This window comes from Globicephala melas, chromosome 11 (genome assembly GCF_963455315.2).
Source record: "Globicephala melas chromosome 11, mGloMel1.2, whole genome shotgun sequence".
NCBI lineage: Eukaryota > Metazoa > Chordata > Mammalia > Artiodactyla > Delphinidae > Globicephala > Globicephala melas.
In genome coordinates this window covers 46,971,263-46,990,481 of record NC_083324.2, presented here as the reverse complement: position 1 = coordinate 46,990,481, position 19,219 = coordinate 46,971,263, and positions in this window count along the sequence as shown.

The following is a 19,219-nucleotide window of genomic DNA, read 5'->3' as shown; positions in this document are numbered from 1 at the left end:
TTCCGTGTTCTTTGTTCTAGCTTAATCCCCGTCCCGAAACCCCTCAGCCCGACCCTCAGCTCATCCTCTGGCCCACCAAACTGCAGATTTGCCGAGTGGAAGGAGCGTTTTCAGTCTGTCCTACCCACAGCTCCCACAGACACCAGGGATGTTATTAGCAAGGACTCGTGGATTGCACAAAGGATCCTTAGAGCCGCTGGTCCAGCCACCAGCTTCCTACCTGTTATGGGTGGGGAAACAGGACCATGGAGGGATTTGAACTGAGACCTTCTGCCTCCCATTCCAGAGACCTCGTCTCTTTCTGAGCCAGTGTCTGCGACCTTGAGTCTCCTAAAGCACAGTTTTGGTCTTGGAAATAATGAACTTGATACTATTGGCTGTAATCTTTCAGTTTCTGTGTATTGTTGGGCCTTAGGTTTGAAATCCAAATTCTTCCAGAAGCATCTCAAACATAGATTGGAATTTCTTTCCAGACTGTGAGTATGGCAGAACTCAACTTTGCAACCTACAATCTGGGATTTGCAATTTGGGCAAGTTATATATCTACTGAGTCTTAAGTTTCTTCATGTGTGAAATGGAAAAAAACCAATCCATGCCTGCTTATCCCTCAGAGTTGGGAGGATTGAGTGAGGTAAATTGTGAGTCTTGACATGTCTTGTTAAGCACTATTCAAAGATTAACAAAAACACCTACACAAGAAACTTTGGATTCAAGGAGGGAGATAGAAATGACTGGACATTGGAAACATGAAGGGCAAGGGGCAGGCAGACACTGGTGACTTACAAAAGGCAGTATCTGATAACAACGTAAGAGAAGTTCAGAGAGCCAAGGAAGGGATTGATTTTGAAAGGGATCAGAAGCAGCCTCAGAGGGAAGAGCACTGAGTTGAGCCTTGAAGCGGGATTTAGGGAGGTTTGGGAGGGAGAAGGAACAATATGATCAAATGTTGAGAGATACACATTTCGGGGGGGGGTCGTTATTTCAGTCCAGTATTATAAGCTGTAGGGAATTTAAAAACGGTGATGAGATCTCTAGTTTAGATGTATAAAATCTATGTGCCCCCTAAGCCACGATAATGTCCCCTGATGATCCTGTTTTTCCACCACTTTAGAGGACAGGTGATATTGTACTTCCATTCCTTATTGCTAGTTGAACAATCGGGAGAAAGCCAAGAAGAAGCTGAGCCCTGATACTCCAGGGAAATTGTAAATTCTCTTCCCATATTAGGCCTCCAGGATGTCTCCATCTGCACTTGGAGGGCTTACATGACTAAGCCTAATCTTTTCTAAGAGTATCTAGCAGATTACCCTGTGCCCCAATAACACCAGTGTTCCATACACTAATGTTTCTATAGAGTAAGCATGCAGAACTTGCTAAGTGAGTGGATGTTTCCTACTTCCTCAGAGAAGGTGTTCCAGAGGGCCAGGTTGGTTCTCCCAGGAGGTGGACAGGAGTATTGTTCTCTCTTTCTCTCTTTCCTAGCAGTGTCTGGAACAAGGCTGTCTGCAAGGGTTGCTCACCTGAAATACGTTGAACCTGTTGCCTTGTCATCCTAAATCCCTGTCATTTCTGGCTTCCTTCCATTGCCCAGAAGCTGGTGGAGCCTGGAAAGAGGATAACAGTGAAGAAAAGTCTGATATCTCTCTAAGTACCATTTAGGGTAGAAAGGGCTTGTCACTGGCATCAAGTTTACGGATAAGGGATGCACAGTAAAGTTCGGAGAGTAAAGCTCTAGTGGAAACTTCACAATGTGAAAAGGTCAGTTGTGTATTGGAATTTAGCTGTGTTTGCTCTTTGCTTCTTGGACTGTGATAAGTGCTACAACTCTTCTTTGGAAGATGCACTTCCCTCCCCGGAGTTTTAATGTATCTTTTCTTTTAGGACTTTTCTAGCCCTATTGCCAGAATTTTGTTTCATTTCGTTAATCCTAATCTCACACATTTGTTCCAGTTTCACTCTGCTGTGATGTCCTCCAATTTCAAAACTCAGATCAAATACTAACCATTAAAATTTCCTGGTAACACTGTCTGAAAAATGAACTTTTAGCTGGCTTCCGCATTTGTCTTTTTTTTTGATATCTATTAAACTTTCTTTTTTTTCTGTACGCGGGCCTCACTGTTGTGGCCTCTCCCATTGCGGAGCACAGGCTCTGGACGTGCAGGCTCAGTAGCCATGGCTCATGGGCCCAGCCGCTTGGCGGCATGTGGGATCTTCCCGGACCAGGGCACGAACCCGTGTCCCCTGCATCGGCAGGCTGACTCTCAACCACTGCGCCACCAGGGAAGGCCAGCACAGACTTCTTGAAGCACCTGGCCTGTGAAATGGGTTACTTGATTACTATGAAGTTTAAAGTTAGTCACATAAGAGGCAGTAGGCTGTCTGCAAGGGAAGGCTTCAGTCCAGTGTGAAAAAGTACAGACCGTGACTAAAACATATTTATATCCAAGAGACAAAGGAAGTTGTATGAAATCCATTTGCCAGACCTCGAATGGTCCATTTGGCAGTTTAAAATGTCCAGGAGCAGTATGAACAGGCTTCCCTGGGTTGTATTTTGACAAGTGGGACAAGTGAGGTAAGCACTTTTTGCAAATTTGTTAATGTTTCCCCAGCAACATTGATTCATGAAGGCTATCATTTTGTCAGTAGATCAATGGTTTAATGCATGTACAGTGGTGAGGAGTGGGAATTTTAGAGCCTCCAGTAGGACTGGATTGTTATTTGGTACAAACCAGAGCTTTCTCTTTTGAACAAACCAACAGTTGTTGAATTTCCAATCTTGTTTTTCCTTTTTTTGAGGCCAAATGTTGGCCAGTTTTTCTAAATTATCCTTTGGTGAACTAATCACTTTGGACCATGACAGAGGTTTGGCTGCTGTTCGTCCCTTTAAGGGCCGCATTCCTTGCAAAAATATCAGAGGTGATTTCCCTTAGCTTCCAGAGAGTCAGGTTTAGAATTCCCCAGAATCTTAATTATAGCTAAAGCAGCAGGTAAAGTGTTACATTCAGTAATTCCTGAACATAGGACCATTTAAAATTTTATTTCTGCTGGAAGTAAGGAAGCCACGTTGCTTCCACAACATTCCAAAGTCATGAGCTACTCTGAAAGCATATCTACTATCAGTATAAATATTGGCAGTTTTGTCCTTGGCTAAAGCACAAGCCCGTGTAAGAGTGTATAATTCAGTATGTTGGGCTGAAGCAGCCATAGGTAAAGATGCTACCTCAACAACATCAAAAGGATTTGCAATAGCATACCCAGCACAGTATTTGCCATTGTCACCTTTTGATTTTTTTTGGCTGCACTGCACAGCATGTGAGATCTTACTTCCCTGACCAGGGATCAAACCCATGCCCCCTGCAGTGGAAGTGTGGAGTCCTAAACACTGGACCATCAGGGAATTCCCCATTGTCACCTTTCAAATAAGAACCATTGGTGAACCATGAGAAGTCAATGTTACCCAGTGGAATTTCCTGTAGATCATTACAGGAGGTGGTCCGTCAGTGTTATGCACTTGTGAGCTACTTGATTAGTGACAAGGGGAGAAGAGTAGCCGGGTTAAGGTTAACACCAGGTAAAAGAGTTATGTGAGGAGCAGTTAACAAAAGGACTTCGTAGGAGGTGAGGTGGCTGACAGAAATGTTGAGTATGATGAGAATTCTCCTTTAAGGCCTTGAAGGCTATATTGTCCAATTCTTCCCATTAAGTTGGGTTGGATCGTTACTGTTAAGTAAAACATACAGAGATTTGGCCATAAAAGAGAAATTTGGAATCCAATTTCATCAATAACCAACTAGCCCACGCAAACCTCACAGTTAGCATTTGGTTTTGGTTTGGGTAAACTTACAACACCATGACGTCTATTTGGTTCTAGGTATAGGTCTTGTTCTGATATCAGATGCCCTAAATATTTTTTAATTAATTAATTAATTAATTAATGTATTTTTGGCCTTGTTGGGTCTTCGTTGTTGCGTGTGGGCTTTCTCTAGTTGCAGCGAGTGGAGGCTACTCTTCGTTGTGGTGCGTAGGCTTCTCATTGCAGTGGCTTCTCTTGTTGCAAAGCACAGGCTCTAGGTGCATGGGCTTCAGTAGTTGTGGCTCGCGGGCTGTAGAGCGCAGGCTCAGTAGTTGTGGTGCATGGGCTGTGTGGCATGTGGGATCTTCCTGGCCCAGGGCTTGAACCTGTGTCTCCTGCACTGGCAGGCGGATTCTTAACCACTGCTCCACCAGGGAAGTCCAAGATGCCCTAAATATTGAACCTGGGTTTCAGCAAACTGAAATTTTTCTTTGGGAACCTCATGTACTTTTTAAAAAAGCTTTAGTAAGTGTATGCTGTATTCCTGTGAGGAGGCTCGGGAAGGAAAGCAAAGAAGCAGATCATCCACATATTGCAACAAAGTAGAACCTCGAGGGAGCTTTATATCATGTAGATCAGCTTTCAGGATTTGTGAGAAATAAGGACTCTCAATATAAAACTGAGACATTATTGTTCGGGTGAATTGTTTTTCTTTCCAAGTGAAAGCAAAAGGTATTGGCTAGCTTCATCAACTAGAATACTAAATAATGCATTAATCAGTTACAGTAAACAATTTACTTCCAGTGGGAATGGATGTTAATAACTTATGAGAGTTAGGAACAACAGTGTGTTGAGGGATAACAATGTTGTTTATTCGCTCTGAGGTCGGAGACAAACCCCCATCCTTGGCCCTTAGGTCTTCTCACTGATAAAAATGGGAGTATTACAGGTGCTAGTACAAGGGATAATGAGGTTTAACCCTTGTAATCTATTATGGGCTTTATGCCTGGAAGGGCTTTTTTATTTATAGGGTATTGACTAATTCTGGGAGGAGGTTTTGAGGGGACTATTTGAATCTTGATGGAAGGTGTGCTGTGAATTTTGCCAACATCAAGTGGAGGTTTTGCCTAAAAGGAAAGTGGTAGCTGATTCAATAGGAACTAATGATCAGCATTTCCAGAATCAGCTTTAGTACAGTCAGAGACAGAAAAAATTAAAATGTCAAAGAGTTATTCAATTCATGTGTTGGTTACTTTAATGGCTACTGTCAATTTCTAGAATTATTTCAATTTGGGGGGAGAAATTCCATCATAATACTTCTCTAATAATAAATAAATGGATGGGCTGGAGGAACTAAGGAGAAAATGGTGTATATCTCTCAAAGAGCCTAAACAAAAGGGAATAGGGGAACCTCTTAGAGATCCCTACTATTTGAACTGTTTTAGTACTCCAAGCTGGGGGCTGTTCCATAGTGGTGGGGTTGAGCACCAAGTGTGGGGCTCTGGTGTCAATTAGGACTGGAAGAGATTCATCCCCAATCTGGAGAAATGTTTCTCCAACCAATTAAGAGGGAGGATTAGAAAGAGCCCCCTGTAGTTCCTCGGAATCCCATCTTTGAAAATAGGGAAGATGTTGGAAAGGCTGGTTGGAGGGCTGAAGGTGCCTAAAGTGCTTAAATTTGTAACAATCTCTTTTCCAATGTCCTGGCTATTTGCAATAATAGAAGAAACTAGGAGGGTTTTGGTTTCATTTCTGAGCCTTCATTTGTTGAAGATTAAGAATTTTGGCAGTCTTCCTTGGAGGTGACTCATCTAGAGTACGAGAGAGCTGGCTTGCCAGATGAACTAAATCTGGAGTGGACATAGTTTCCCATTCCATCCTGGTCCTTTTTACTAGAAGGGAACAGTCTCAGTTCAGCCCATTAACAGACACAGTTAAAAGCTACTTGGATGGAATCAATATCTGAAGGAAGACCAGAATTTCCTTTAAAAACAGTCTGAAGTTGATTGTAATAATCATGAACAGGTTTGACAGATTTGTGTGTAAGCCTGAATTTTGTTCCAATTAACAGGCCTTGGAAAGGCCCCAGGAATTGCTTGATGAAGTTGCCTAGCGATTGCCGGAGCCTGATCATGTAAGTTAGGTGGCTGGTCTACCAGTTGTAATTCTAGAGACCTTTCAGGACTTTCCTAATTGGTGGTTTTCATCCAAAGCTGGGTCTGGCCTTCACCAACAAGCATATGCACTAGATGATGTAAGTCAGAGAATCCAGGCTGACAAGTTAGAATGGCTATATGAAATTCCTCATCAAATCTGTGAGGAACTTCAATTACTTTGGGAAAATCTTTGACTATGGCTCGCAGTTCAGCTTTACTCCAGAGATTATAAGAAATTAAGGGTTTAGCTTCTGGAACCTTAGAAGGCTTAATTTTAAAGGGACAGCTTCTGACAAGTTCAGAGGAAAAGGGGGCTGAAAGAGTTTCAGAGAAAAGGGGAAGTATGGTGGGAGAATTACTAAGGGGGAACTGAGGGTATAGAGGAGGCATAGGCAGCATAGATTGCAGAGAGACAAGATGGTGCCCGAGGCAGAGCCTGAGGCAAAGAGGCCAAGGGAGAAGAGCCTGAGGCTTTGGGAACTATTTCATCTTTCTTTAATCATTTGTTTGCCTCAGTTGATCTCAGAATCTTACTTTGCAGAGAGGCAATTTAGACTCTTGATAATGTTGGAAAGCCTTAAAATATCAATTGAAATAAGCATTCCACTCAGTTCTGGAAATTTTTGAGCTCTTGTAGTCCATTTCAGTTTTAAGGAAATTAAGTTTGGGGATTTCAGAAGTTCCCCATAATGGCCATTGATATCACAAGTTGCCTTTAGTCAGGTCAGTCCACTTAGTTAAAAATGCACATGAGGGGACTTCCCTGGTGGCGCAGTGGTTAAGAATCAGTCTGCCAATGCAGGGGACACGGGTTCGACCCCTGGTCCAGGAAGATCCCACATGCCACAGAACAACTAAGCCTGTGCCACACAACTACTGAGCCTGCGCTCTAGAGCCCGCGAGCCACAACTACTGAGCCCATGCACCACAACTACTGAAGCCTGCAGGCCTAGACTCCGTGCCCCGCAACAAGAGAAGCCACTGCAATGAGAAGCTCGTGCACAACAGTGAAGAGTAGCCCCTGCTCTCCGCAACTAGAGAAAGCCTGTGCAGCAACGAAAGACCCAACACAGCCAAAAGGTAAATAAATAAATAAATTTATTTTAAAAATATCCCACAGCATTGTAAATAACTATATTTCAAGAAAAATTATTTTTAAAAAATGCACATGAGGAAGCCATAATACATAAAAACATAAAATTGGCCCGAGTCCCTGTAGGCACCCTCCAAATATTTAGGTAACTGGGATCCCATTTCTCAGAGGTTTTTCTCTAGAGTTAAGAACAATTTTCAAACAGCTCCAAGAGCTTACAGCACAAACAGCTCAATATGAATAGCTTGCAAGCCTGAATACCAGCCAGTCCTAAGGAGATAGCTTGGTCTCGGAGAAGCCAGGTGGAAAGGCTTTTTCAGCCAGTTTCCAGAGAATGGCCCTTTCCAAAGGAATAGGCCAAAGACTGAAAAACCAGCACAGTTTCAGAGAAGCAGCCCCTGTTTCTGAAGGAATCAGCCAAAGGCCTTTTCAGGCAGCTTTGGTTGACAGTCTGACTTGAAAATCAGACCAAAGTGCCAAACACATACAAAACAAGACTTCAACCAGAAAGATGAAACCTTTAAGTAGATCCCAAATAAACTCTGTGGAGCTTCAAACGCAAAGACGGCATGAGCTCAGATCCAGGAGAAAGACGTGCCTTCAAACTCCAGGGTCAGCAAGAAAGCAATGAGCTAGAAAGCTCAGTAGGCTAAATTGTGGTTACCACACCTGTTTGCTCACCAGCGCGGAAGCCATGGGAGGATCTTCAATGGTCCCTGTGTGGGCTACCAAAATTTTACCTGAAACAAATAGACTGCCAGATATTTCTCCAGCAAAGGTGGGTTTATTCAGGATCAGCAGAGATTTTCAACTTGAGGTCTGTAACCATGGCAAACCACATGCAAGTTCCTGAACGACAAGGGAAGGAGAACACTTTCATAAAGGAAAAGGAAGTAGGGCGGGTATGGTAAACAAAGAGCCCATGACTTTTCATTGGCTGAGTACTTGCCAGGATATAAGAGGAGTATTTCTTCTTCCTCTTGGGCTTTGCTATGGTCACAGGGCGTGAGAGTTCCCTATTCTGGTCTCCCAGCTCTATTTAACTGAGTTTTCTGTTTATTAATTTTTAAAAAGAGATTTGGCTTTTGCTCCTTTAAGTGTGGCCCTCGGAATAGCAGTGCCCCCATTATCTGGGAGCTTGTTAGAAATGCAGAATCTCAGGCCCCAGCCTAGTCCCATGGAATCAGTCTTCTTTTTAGTGAGGTCCCAGGTGATTTGTATGTACCTTCAAGTCTGAAAAGCGCTGGTCTGGGTGGAGCCTTCTGTTTACAATTCCTGCTTCATCTCTAGGAGCCCCAACAGTCCCAAGGAGGAGAGGTTGGGAAGCAGAGGGTACATATGAGGTTAAGGTCTTCTAATCAATGGCACCTGTGGACTCTAAAACCTAGGGACAGAGGGCAGGAGGCTGAAACCATGGGCCTCTTGAAACACTTGGGGTCAAACACAACTTAGGTGGAGCAGATTTTTATACAGCCCCACCCTCCAATTCGACAAACAGAGGAGGTTCGTATCACTTTTTCTTAAGAAATCCATGTGGAACTTTTCCCCAGGAAGCAAAACAAATTTAGGGCAGTGCTTCTCCACTCTAATGCACAGAAGGACCTTTTTAGAGCTTTGTAGAAATCCAATGCCTTGGCCCCGCCCATGGGATTCTGGTTGAATTGGTTTGAGGTGGGGTGGAGGGCTGAATTTAAAAAAATTCTCCTGATATTCTAATGTGCAACTAAAGTTGAGTTGCCAACTTAGAGGCTTTCCATTAAGATAGTGGGTTTCCAAATGTGGTGCCCCAAACCGCTGCATGAACATCACCCAGGAACTTGCTACAAAGGCAAATTCTCAGGTCCCACTCTAGACCTACTCAATCATAAACACTGGAGTAGGGCCCAGCAAACAGGGCCTCCAGGTGAGGCAGATATGTTTCAGAACCACATCATAAAAGCAAAAGAAACAGCACAGGATGCAAGCTGAAAGTCCCTTTTGTGGATCTTTCTAATAAACTACAAGTTCCAAAAAGAACTTAAAGGGCTTAATCCGTATTCCTATTTATTTAATGTCATGGCCAGCAAGCTTCATAGGGGATTGAGTCTGCCTTGGAAAGCTGTCATAGTGCCTGTTCTTTTTTTTTTTTGCTGTACACGGGCCTCTCAGTGCTGTGGCCTCTCCCGTTACGGAGCACAGGCTCCATACGCGCTTGCTCAGCGGCCATGGCTCACGGGCCCAGCCGCTCCGCGGCATGTGGGATGTTCCCGGACCGGGGCACGAACCCGTGTCCCCTGCATCGGCAGGCGGACTCTCAACCACTGCGCCACCAGGGAAGCCCAGTGCCTGTTCTTGAAGGGGTTCCGAACAAGTCCCCTAAAAGATGCCACTTTGGCATGAGGATTATTTTGCTTAGAGGTCAGTCAAGACCCAGCAGACTCAGGAAAAGCTCTTTACCTCCCCCTTAACTGCCTAAAAGAAGCAATCAGTTCCTCCATTTGTGGGGATGTTACCGAGCAAAGGGCTTGCTTTCTAATGGGCTTGGAAGCCAGTACTATAGCACCAGCTTTTAGGCTCTCAATCTGCCTTCCCCATCCAGTGTTTGGGGCAAAATTTTAAGAGGTAGGGGAATTTCAAACTTGGGAGCTGGTTGGCTAGTCCTGAATTAGTCCAGATAAGCTACTTGTGCTGCTGGAAGCCAGATGTTTTCTTTTTAATTAAAGGACTTCTCGCTTCCTAAAGGGCTTCAGTGTCAAGACTGAAGATTCTTGGTTCCAGGGTCATCGTGGAGGCCTGGGTCCCTGCCTTACGCACGTGTGGTGCTGTCTCTGTAAAATAACTCAAGGTTTGATTAATCAACCACCTATTTAAAGAGGCAAAACCAGTTTAAGCTGGTGCTGTTTCACTTTGATTACAGGATTAAGAAAGGAATGTTTTCTCCTAAGGAGTTATCTTGCTGGCATCAGGAGAAAACTCTTTTCGGTCAAGCAGTCAATTTGCACAGCAACGAAGATCCAATGCCGCCAAAAAAAAAAAAATTTAATTAAAATAAAGAAATTAAAATAAATAAAATAAAGCATAAGAACTATCTAAAAGAAAAAAGATAAATGTGTATTATTCTAATCTTGCCCTAAACATATCTTTAATATGAAAAAGGTAGCTTTCAGTATGAAAATTTAAGGCATTTTTATGACTAAATCAAGCTTTTCTAACTTCTCTGCTCTTATGCCCAAGAAAGATCCTCTGTAAAGATCTGACTCATGAACAGCTCCTGGACTTGGATTAGCCTCGGAGAAGCCACGATTGATTTCAGTTCGGGCAATGTGGAATTTTGCCTGAGCCCTGTGATCCTGGTAAACAGTGAAGGTTAAGAAATCCCCTCACACGTTTGTGTTCCAGAAAACAGCTTACTGCACAGAACCACCCTCCCATATACGACTCAGTTAAGACCCACAGACACCCTCCATGGTACTTAAGACGGAGCGAGATACAGACTGGCCAAATTCCCATTCTTTGTCTCATTAGCTGAGCTGCTTGTCCCCACTGATCAATCAGAACAAAATGCTTGCTAGCCAGACTTCAGTCAGGCTTCTCTTTCCTCCACGCCCCTGACCTCTGCTGTTCCCCAAGACTGAGCAAGCACAGAAAAGTGGGACATGCCCCCTTATCAGCTTCTCCTGGGAATCGGGAGTAGGACCCCAGGGAGATACTTTTCTGTCAGACCCCACTAGTCATTTCACCTTGCTCGTCCAGCTTTCCCCCCAAAGATTCTGCTTATCTTTGCTTCTTCTTTACCCTATAAAAGAAAGAACATCTTCTGTTTGATTGGAGACACTTGCAGACCCCAGGGTCATGATCTCCGTCTTGCAATAGTCCCCCTTTCCCTCTTGCATTAATTCTTTTGAATACAAGTCTCTATTTACTAAGTCTGGATTGGTTTTTCTCTGGCAGTTTCCTACCATGCTGGCCGTCTTTCAGTTTGTAAACACACCAAGCTCGTGACTACCTTGGGGCCTTTGCATGCTGCTCTCTCATCTGGTACATCCCTTCCCACCTTCTCTGACTGGCTTCACAGCCCTCCTGCCTGTCCTGACCCTGGCCCTGCTCACTGTATACCAGAGCCTAGGGTCATAGCCCTATTCTGCACATTTGATATAAGTGGAATCATATAATATGTGGTCTTTTGTGACTGGCTTCTCTCACTTAGTATATATTTTCAAGGTTCATCCGTGTTGGAGCATCTATCAGTACTTCATTTTATTGCCAAATAATGTTGCATTGTATGGATATACCACATTTTGTTTAATCATTCCCAGTTGATTCCCAATTTGGGTTGTTTCCACTTTGGAGCTATCACATGAATGCTGCCACAAACATCCATGTACAATTTCTATGTGGACATGTTTCCATTTTTCTTTGGTATTCTATTAGGAGAACCACCAGTTTTCTCCTCCTGAGTAGGGAAAAACCCATTTCTTCCCTAATGTGTCTTTCTTTCCTGTGTGTCTCCTTTACTACTCACACAAAACACTTAACTTCTGATACTTTTGGTCACCAAATGCGTGAGGTTTCTCCCCACACCAAGGAATTCTCTGAAACACCAGTTGGGTGTCCTACAACTTAATTCTGACACTATGTACCCAGAGATAGTGTCAGATCCCACAGATTAAGGGCTCAGTCCCACAAGCCTGCCCCACCGCACTTCAGATGCCGATCACAAGTAGTAGGTCCCCAGGTTACCCACAACTTCTGTCTGCATTGTCTACAAATCAGAGGTTCTCATGACCCCCTCCTTGGTTGGATTAATTTGCTAGAGCCACTCACAGAACTCAGAAAACACTTACTTATATTTATTTACCAGTTTATTAAAGGATATGATAAAGGATACAGATGAACAGTCAGATGAAGAGATAACATAGGGTGAGGCCTGGGAGGGTCCAGAGGGCAGGAGCTTCTGTTCCTGTGGATTTGTGGTGCATCACCCTCCCAGTATGTGGATGTATTCACCAACTTGGAAACTCTCTGAACTCCATACTCTTGGGATTTTATAGAGGCTTCCTCACGTAGCTATGATCAATTATTAACTCCATTTCCAGCCCCTCTCCCCTCTCTGGAGGATGGGGGGCAGGGCTGAAAATTCTAAGCTGCTAATCATGGCTTTTACTTTCCAGCGACCAGCCCTCCTCCAGGAGCCCATTCGGAGTCACCTCATTAAAACTGAAGATGCTCCTAGTGCTCTTCTTATTACTTAGGAAATTACAAGGGTTTTAGGAACCCTGTGTCAGGGATCAGGGACAGAGAACAATATATATATTTTCCTATAGTAACACTATGTTTAACATTTTAAGGAATTGCCAAACTGTTTTCTGAAGTGGCTGCAACATTTACATTCCTACCAGCAGTGTATGAGGGTTCCAATATCTCCACATTTTTGACAACATTTGTTATTATCTAACAGTCATCCTAGTGGGTGTGAAGTGGTATCTAATTATGGTTTTCATTTGCATTTCCCTAATGATTAATGGTAATGAGCATCCTTTTTATGTGCTTATTGGCCATTTGTATATATGTATCTTCTTTGGAGAAATGTCTATTCAGGTCCTTTGCCCATTTTTTCAACTGGATTATTTGCCTTTTTATTGTTGAGTTTTAAGAGTTCTATGTATATTCTGGGTATAAATCCTTTATCAGAAATACATTTTGCAAATATTTTCTTGGGATTTTTCCTCATTCTTGAGTGATAGCTTAGCTGGGTATTGAATTATAGGTTGTAGCCATCTTCCAATGCAGGAATCAGAAAACTTTCTCTGTAGGGCTTCTCTGGTGGCACAGTGGTTGAGAGTACGCCTGCCGATGCAGGGGACACGGGTTCGTGCCCCGGTCTGGGAAGATCCCACATGCCACCGAGCGGCTGGGCCTGTGAGCCATGGCCGCTGAGCCTGTGAGTCCGCAGCCTGTGCTCCGCAACGGGAGAGGCCACAGCAGTGAGAGGCCCGCATACCACAAAAAAAAAAAAAAAAAAAAACCTTTCTCTGTAAAGGGCCAGATAGTAAATATTTTCAGCTTTGAGGGTCATATAGTCTCAGTCATAACCACTCAACTCTGCCACTGTAGCAGGAACACAGCCACAAATAATACATAAATCAATGGGCATGACTATTTCAATAACACTTTACTTATAAAAACAGGCAGCAGGCTTGATTTGGCCCATGGGCTGTCATGCAGCCACTCTGCCAAATTTGGCATGTATGTTGAGATTAGTGATACCACACATTCATCAAAGGTTTATTACTCACATAATGAGGAATTCTGGGAGAGTATGGTGACTCCTACACAGATCCAAAATGGCTTGAGGGACTTCCCTGGTGGAGCAGTGGTTAAGAATCCGCCTACCAACGCAGGGGACATGGGTTTGGTCCCTGGTCTGGGAATATGCCACGGAGCAACTAAGCCCATGCGCCACAACTACTGATCCTGCGCTCTAGAGCCTGCGTGCTGCACCAACTGAGCCTGTGTGCCACAACTACTGAAGCCCACGTGCCTAGAGCCCAGCCCATGCTCTGCAACAAGAGAAGCCACTGCAATGAGAAGCCCGTGCACGGCAACGAAGAGTAGCTCCCACTCGCTGCAAAAGCCTGCAAGCAGCAACAAAGACCCAACACAGCCAAACAAAAAAACAAAACAAACAAACAAAAAGGCTTGAGAGAGCAGGGAAAGGAAATTGGTCTGAGGTTTTTATGGTGGTTCAGGATTGGGGCCAAGGTAGGGTTCTCACAGAGGGGCAGAACCTGAATGATTTGAATTTCCTACTGGTGTAAACAGAGGAAACACCTGGGACTTCTTACCAGCTTGCTCAGATGTAGGAGAGAAGTGGAAGAGGAGAGTTAGGCTTAAAAGATGTCACTTGTCAAACGTAAAAAAAGATGAAGCAGACTCTATTACAGGCTGTAGTTGGCTGACCCCATATTCAAGGTTTTTGAAGATACCACATCATCTTCTGACTTCTATTGTCTTGTTGAGAAATCTCTTGTCAGTTTAATTGTAGTTTCTTTGTAGGAAGTCCTTTTTATCTTTGGTTGATTATAGGATCTATTTAAAGCCTTTGATGCCCTGCAATTTCATTACAATGTGTGTAGGTGTATTTATTTATCCCATTTGGGATATGTTAAGTCTAGCGATTTCTGAATCTAAAGATTCAGCCCTTTAAACAATTTTGGAAAATTATCGGCTATTCTATCGTTGAACATACCCAGACATTTTTTATTCTTTTCTGAATTCCTAATTGATGTAGATGAGACCTAATTCCTTCCCCTAAGTCTCTTAATATCTCTTTCACATTTTCAATCACTTTCATATTTTCAAATCTCTACATTTCTGTGCAGGAGGGCTTGTTTTCAGGTTATCTAATACGCAAAATTACTTGAAACAGAAATCCTGTCCCAGCACTGTTGACTGATCTCGGAATGAACGTGCAGCCTCAACCTGGATGTTCATGAGTTTTTTGTTTTTAAGATTTATTTTTTATTTATTTTATTTATTTTTCACTGCATCGGGTCTTAGGTGTGGCATGTGGGATCTTTCATTGCGGTGCACTGGCTTCTCTCTAGTTGTGGTGTGTGGGTTTTCTCTTCTCTAGTTGAGGCACGAGAGCTCAGTAGTTGTGGCATGGGGGCTTAGTTGCCCCACAGCATGTGGGATTTTAGTTCCCTGACCAGAGATCGAACCCCCGTCCCCTGCATTGTAAGGTGGATTCTTTACCACTGGACCACCGGGTAAGTCCTCTAAGTTTTTAAATTGCAACTGAGAACAGAGCTATTTGGTATGTTCTGACAGACTTTCTGGTCTTTTTCCAGTGGCTGTTAAGACCCAGCTGCACCTCTGTTGTTCAAGTGTTTATCTAAGTTCTTTTCAGTAATGTTCCCTTTTGCTCAAACTATTTTGATCTGTGTCTCTTATGTGTGATGAAGAAAGTCCTAACTAGTGCAGCGGACTATCTCAAAATTTCCAAGTACCATTTCAGAGAGGGAGTCAGGAACTGCAGACCAAGGGCAATGTGAGAAATCTGAGAGTTCTTAAAAACATTGTGTGTTCATTATCTATTGCTACATAACAAATTACCCCAAAACTTATTATTAAACAACAACTTTATTATCTCACAGTTTCTGCATTCAGGAGCAGCTTAGCTGGGTTGTTCTGGTTTAGGGTCTCTCCTGAGACTGAAGTCATGATATTGGTTAGGGTTGAAGTCACAGGCCTTCCATAATGCTGCTCAAATTTTCTCAAGTTATGGAAGCTAGCTTACCTCAATGTGAGTCATCTCAGAAAGACAGAGAGCAGAGAGGTAGCCTCAAGGCCTTTCTACAACCTAGTCTTAGAAGTGACACACCATCACTTCTGCCTTATTCTATTTGTTAGAAGCAAGTCGCTAAATCCAGCCCACACTCAAGGGGAGGGGAATTACGCTCCATCCCTTGAAGGTAGGAGTAGCAAAAAAATTGTGGACATATTTGAGAAACACTACACTTTGTCATTCCTCCATGGGTTATAAAGGTGACACTACCTCCACAGCTCCAACTAGACCGTTATTCCATCTGAATTTACAGCCTCTCTTCTTTTGAAGTTCTTGGTGTCAGATTTAGCACCCACTATACCTCATGTCAGGAATTAAAACCCATGTTTTGCCATTCATGAAACCTGCATCTTAGCCATGGCTAAGCCTGGGAGGCTCGAGGGAATGTAACAGTTATTCCAGACCCCCAAAACCCTCAGATGGGTTACCCCAGACCTCATCACTGACCTACATCCCTCACAGGGTGGCAGTAGATAGTACTGACACACTTCACCCAAGTTCCCTGTCCATGTCAGTCCTGGCCTACCTGTTCATCAAGGTTGTATCCTGCTCCTAGGACTCCCTAACCACTTAATTTCTGAATACTGTCTCCAGTCTGTCTCCTGATTTTGGAAGGAACAGTTGAGTCATTCTGACTCTATATTTACCCATTCCTTGCCCAGTTTCTACAGACTGAGGACCACACATGAAGTGTCAACTGTGTGCTCAAGAACATCTTCCTCATAACTCTCCTGATTCTCTCATCTTGCCACCTACAAGACGGCATCCAACTTGTACTCCATCATCCCCAACAGAACAATTATGGCCTCTACATCTCCCTGCTCCGTACACCCCTAACCCCTCTGACACCCCGGCAGTTGGGTCACACAAGGGAATCTATAACTTCTGCTGGTCTGGAAAGTAAGGTAACCAGAGCCAGGCCATGAGCATGGAACACATCCGTCTCTCCTTCTAGCAGGCACTCCCACATCTTCCACCATGCAGTGAATAATTATCCAGGCTTGTGGAGAACGGATGAGGTCCTTAACCCCATGGCCCTATGATACCAGCTCTCCCTACCTTCCTTTTCTTTTTCTTTTCTTTTTTTTTTAATATTTATTTATTTGGCTGCACCGGGTCTTAGTTGTGGCACGCAAACTCTTAATTGTGGCATGTGGGATCTAGTTCCCTGACTAGGGATCAAACACGGGCCCCCTGCATTGGGAGCGCAGAGTCTTAGACACTGGACCACCAGGGAAGTCCTCTCTCCCAACGTTCTTAATCTACTCCATCTTTCATTGCTCTACAATCGTGCTAACCCTGATCATCCATATGATCCAGCAACTAAGGAGTTAATTAGGAGATGCTCTTCTGCGGAAGGAAAATAAAAATAGAGTCTGTATTGCCAAGAGAGCTCGCTAACAAGCTATTGAGGAAGCGTGACTTATGCACATCTTAGCCTGTGGAACCTGACCTTTTGACCTAATGAAGTCACCCAGAACATCTGCCAGAAACAATATATCTGCATATTGACACCCTTAAAAAACTTGTGATTCCTGAGGACAAATCTTTTCCGATCGTGTCAGTGCCAACCACAATTCTTGCCAGGCAACTTTTTTTTGTTTGTTTTTTTGCGGTACGCGGGCCTCTCACTGTTGCGGCCTCTCCCGTTGCGGAGCACAGGCTCCAGACGCGCAGGCTCAGCGGCCATGGCTCACGGGCCCAGCCGCTCCACGGCATGTGGGATCTTCCCGGACCGGGGCACGAACCTGTGTCCCCTGCATCGGCAGGCGGACTCTCAACCACTGCGCCACTAGGGAAACCCCGCCAGGCAACGTTTAAGAGCCTCGTGCCTTTGTTTTTTTTTTTTTTTAATAATTAAAAAAAACCCACATTTATTTATTTATGGCTGCATTGGGTCTTCGTTGCTGCATGCGGTCTTTCTCTAGTTGTGGCGAGTGGGGGTTACTCTTTGTTGCAGTGCACAGGCTTCTCATTGTGGTGGCTTCTCTTGCTGCAGAGCTCGGGCTCTAGGCACCCGGGCTTCAGTAGTTGTGGCACGTGGGCTCAGTAGTTGTGGCTCACAGGCTCTAGAGTGCAGGCTCAGTAGTTGTGGTGCACGGGCTTCGTTGCTCCGTGGCATGTGGGATCTTCCTGGATCAGGGGTCGAACCCATGTCCCCTGTATTGGCAGGCGGACTCTTAACTGCTGTGTCACCAGGGAAGTCCCAGCCTCGTGGCTTTTTGTCTTTATAAGCCCCTGTTTCTCTTCCCCATCAGGGAATACTCTTTCAAGAGTTACCTGAATCTGTGTCTCCCAAGCTACAGCTATTGCAATTGCAATAAGATCCCAAATAAACTTTTTTGTTTTTTATCCTCCTACATTATTTTTTTGGTTGACTCATTCTACCTGTGAGGAGGAGCTCCAGGTAGGGAGGGATATTAGGTCCCTTCAAAGACTCCAGTCCACAGACAGAACTGAAAGTGCTACTTAGGTCTCTTTCTCACTTAGGGGTGATATTTAAATTATTAACAATTTACTAGCCTAAATGGATCAAAGCAGATCTGAAGGGTCCTTGATGGGATAGGCATTAACTCTTCAATTGTCTCACATGAGTGATCCGTGAGGGGTTGGTTGGCGGGGAGCTCCTGTGGGGTTCAGCGTGTGTTTAAATAGTTCAGCCACTATTTACCAACTGGAACATGGGAACTTTCAAAAATGGTAAGAAAAAAATGGTTGGAACCAGAATAGCTATAACCATATGTACAAACTAAAATTTGTACTGCTTTGTACCTGCTTCTCCAGCTGATAATGCCACAGTCTTTTCCAGTTATAGCCTAGGAACCAGCCTGCTCTGACCTTCTGATGTGAGTTTTGACCTTCATCCTTGCCTGTTGTTCTTGATATACTCTTGGCCTCAATATTTTGAATCATCCCTGCTTCTCTGGGTGGTGCCCATTCTTGGACAGGGACTTTAGTTTTCATTGGAAACTTGTCCTTGAGCCTAACTAGCCCTCCTCACTACCCTACCCACAAACCCCTTTCTGTAGCTTCTGGGATCCCAGGTCAGAGCCATGCCATCCCCTGCTCTTCCTCTAGATGGAGATGGAACAGGATATGATGGAAAGCTGTAGTGAAAAGACGGAAGGATTTGTCCTGGGTGGCTATTCCACTAACCCTACTTCCTAGGGCAACCCAAACCAATCTGTGGCAGGCAGTGTGCTAGGAGCTACAGGAATTGTGAGGTGATTAAGAAAATATACAGGCAAGGGCTTCCCTGGTGGCGCAGTGGTTGAGAGTCGGCCTGCCGATGCAGGAGGCGCGGGTTCCGGGAAGATCCCACATGCCGCGGAGCGGCTGGGCCCGTGAGCCATGGCCGCTGAGCCTGCATGTCCGGAGCCTGTGCTCTGCAATGGGAGAGGCCACAACAGTGAGAGGCCCGCGTACCGCAAAAAAACAAACAGAAAAACACAAATAACCCTGTTACTTTATTTCGTTTTTTTGGCCACACTTTTCGGCTTTCAGTATCTTAGTTCCGCGAACAAGGATTGAACCCACGACCTCAGCAGTGAAATTGCAGAGTCCTAACCAGTGGACCATCAGGGAATTCCCTACATTTTTTAACTTAGCATTTGTAAATATTTGATGTGAAGTTATTAGTGAAGTGGCTTATCAATTTTCCACACTAGACCACTGGCTCTTTTCATAGTAGGTACTTGAGTGCCTTATGTCTTCAAAGACAGGGACCAGATTTGTGGCTAGAAAAAGGGTGAAAATCCCAGCAGGACATTTTACTTTCTGTCACTTGGCCACAGCTGATTCTCAGGCTTACATTCTGATCTATTTTCTCTGGCCACAGTCCTGACCAA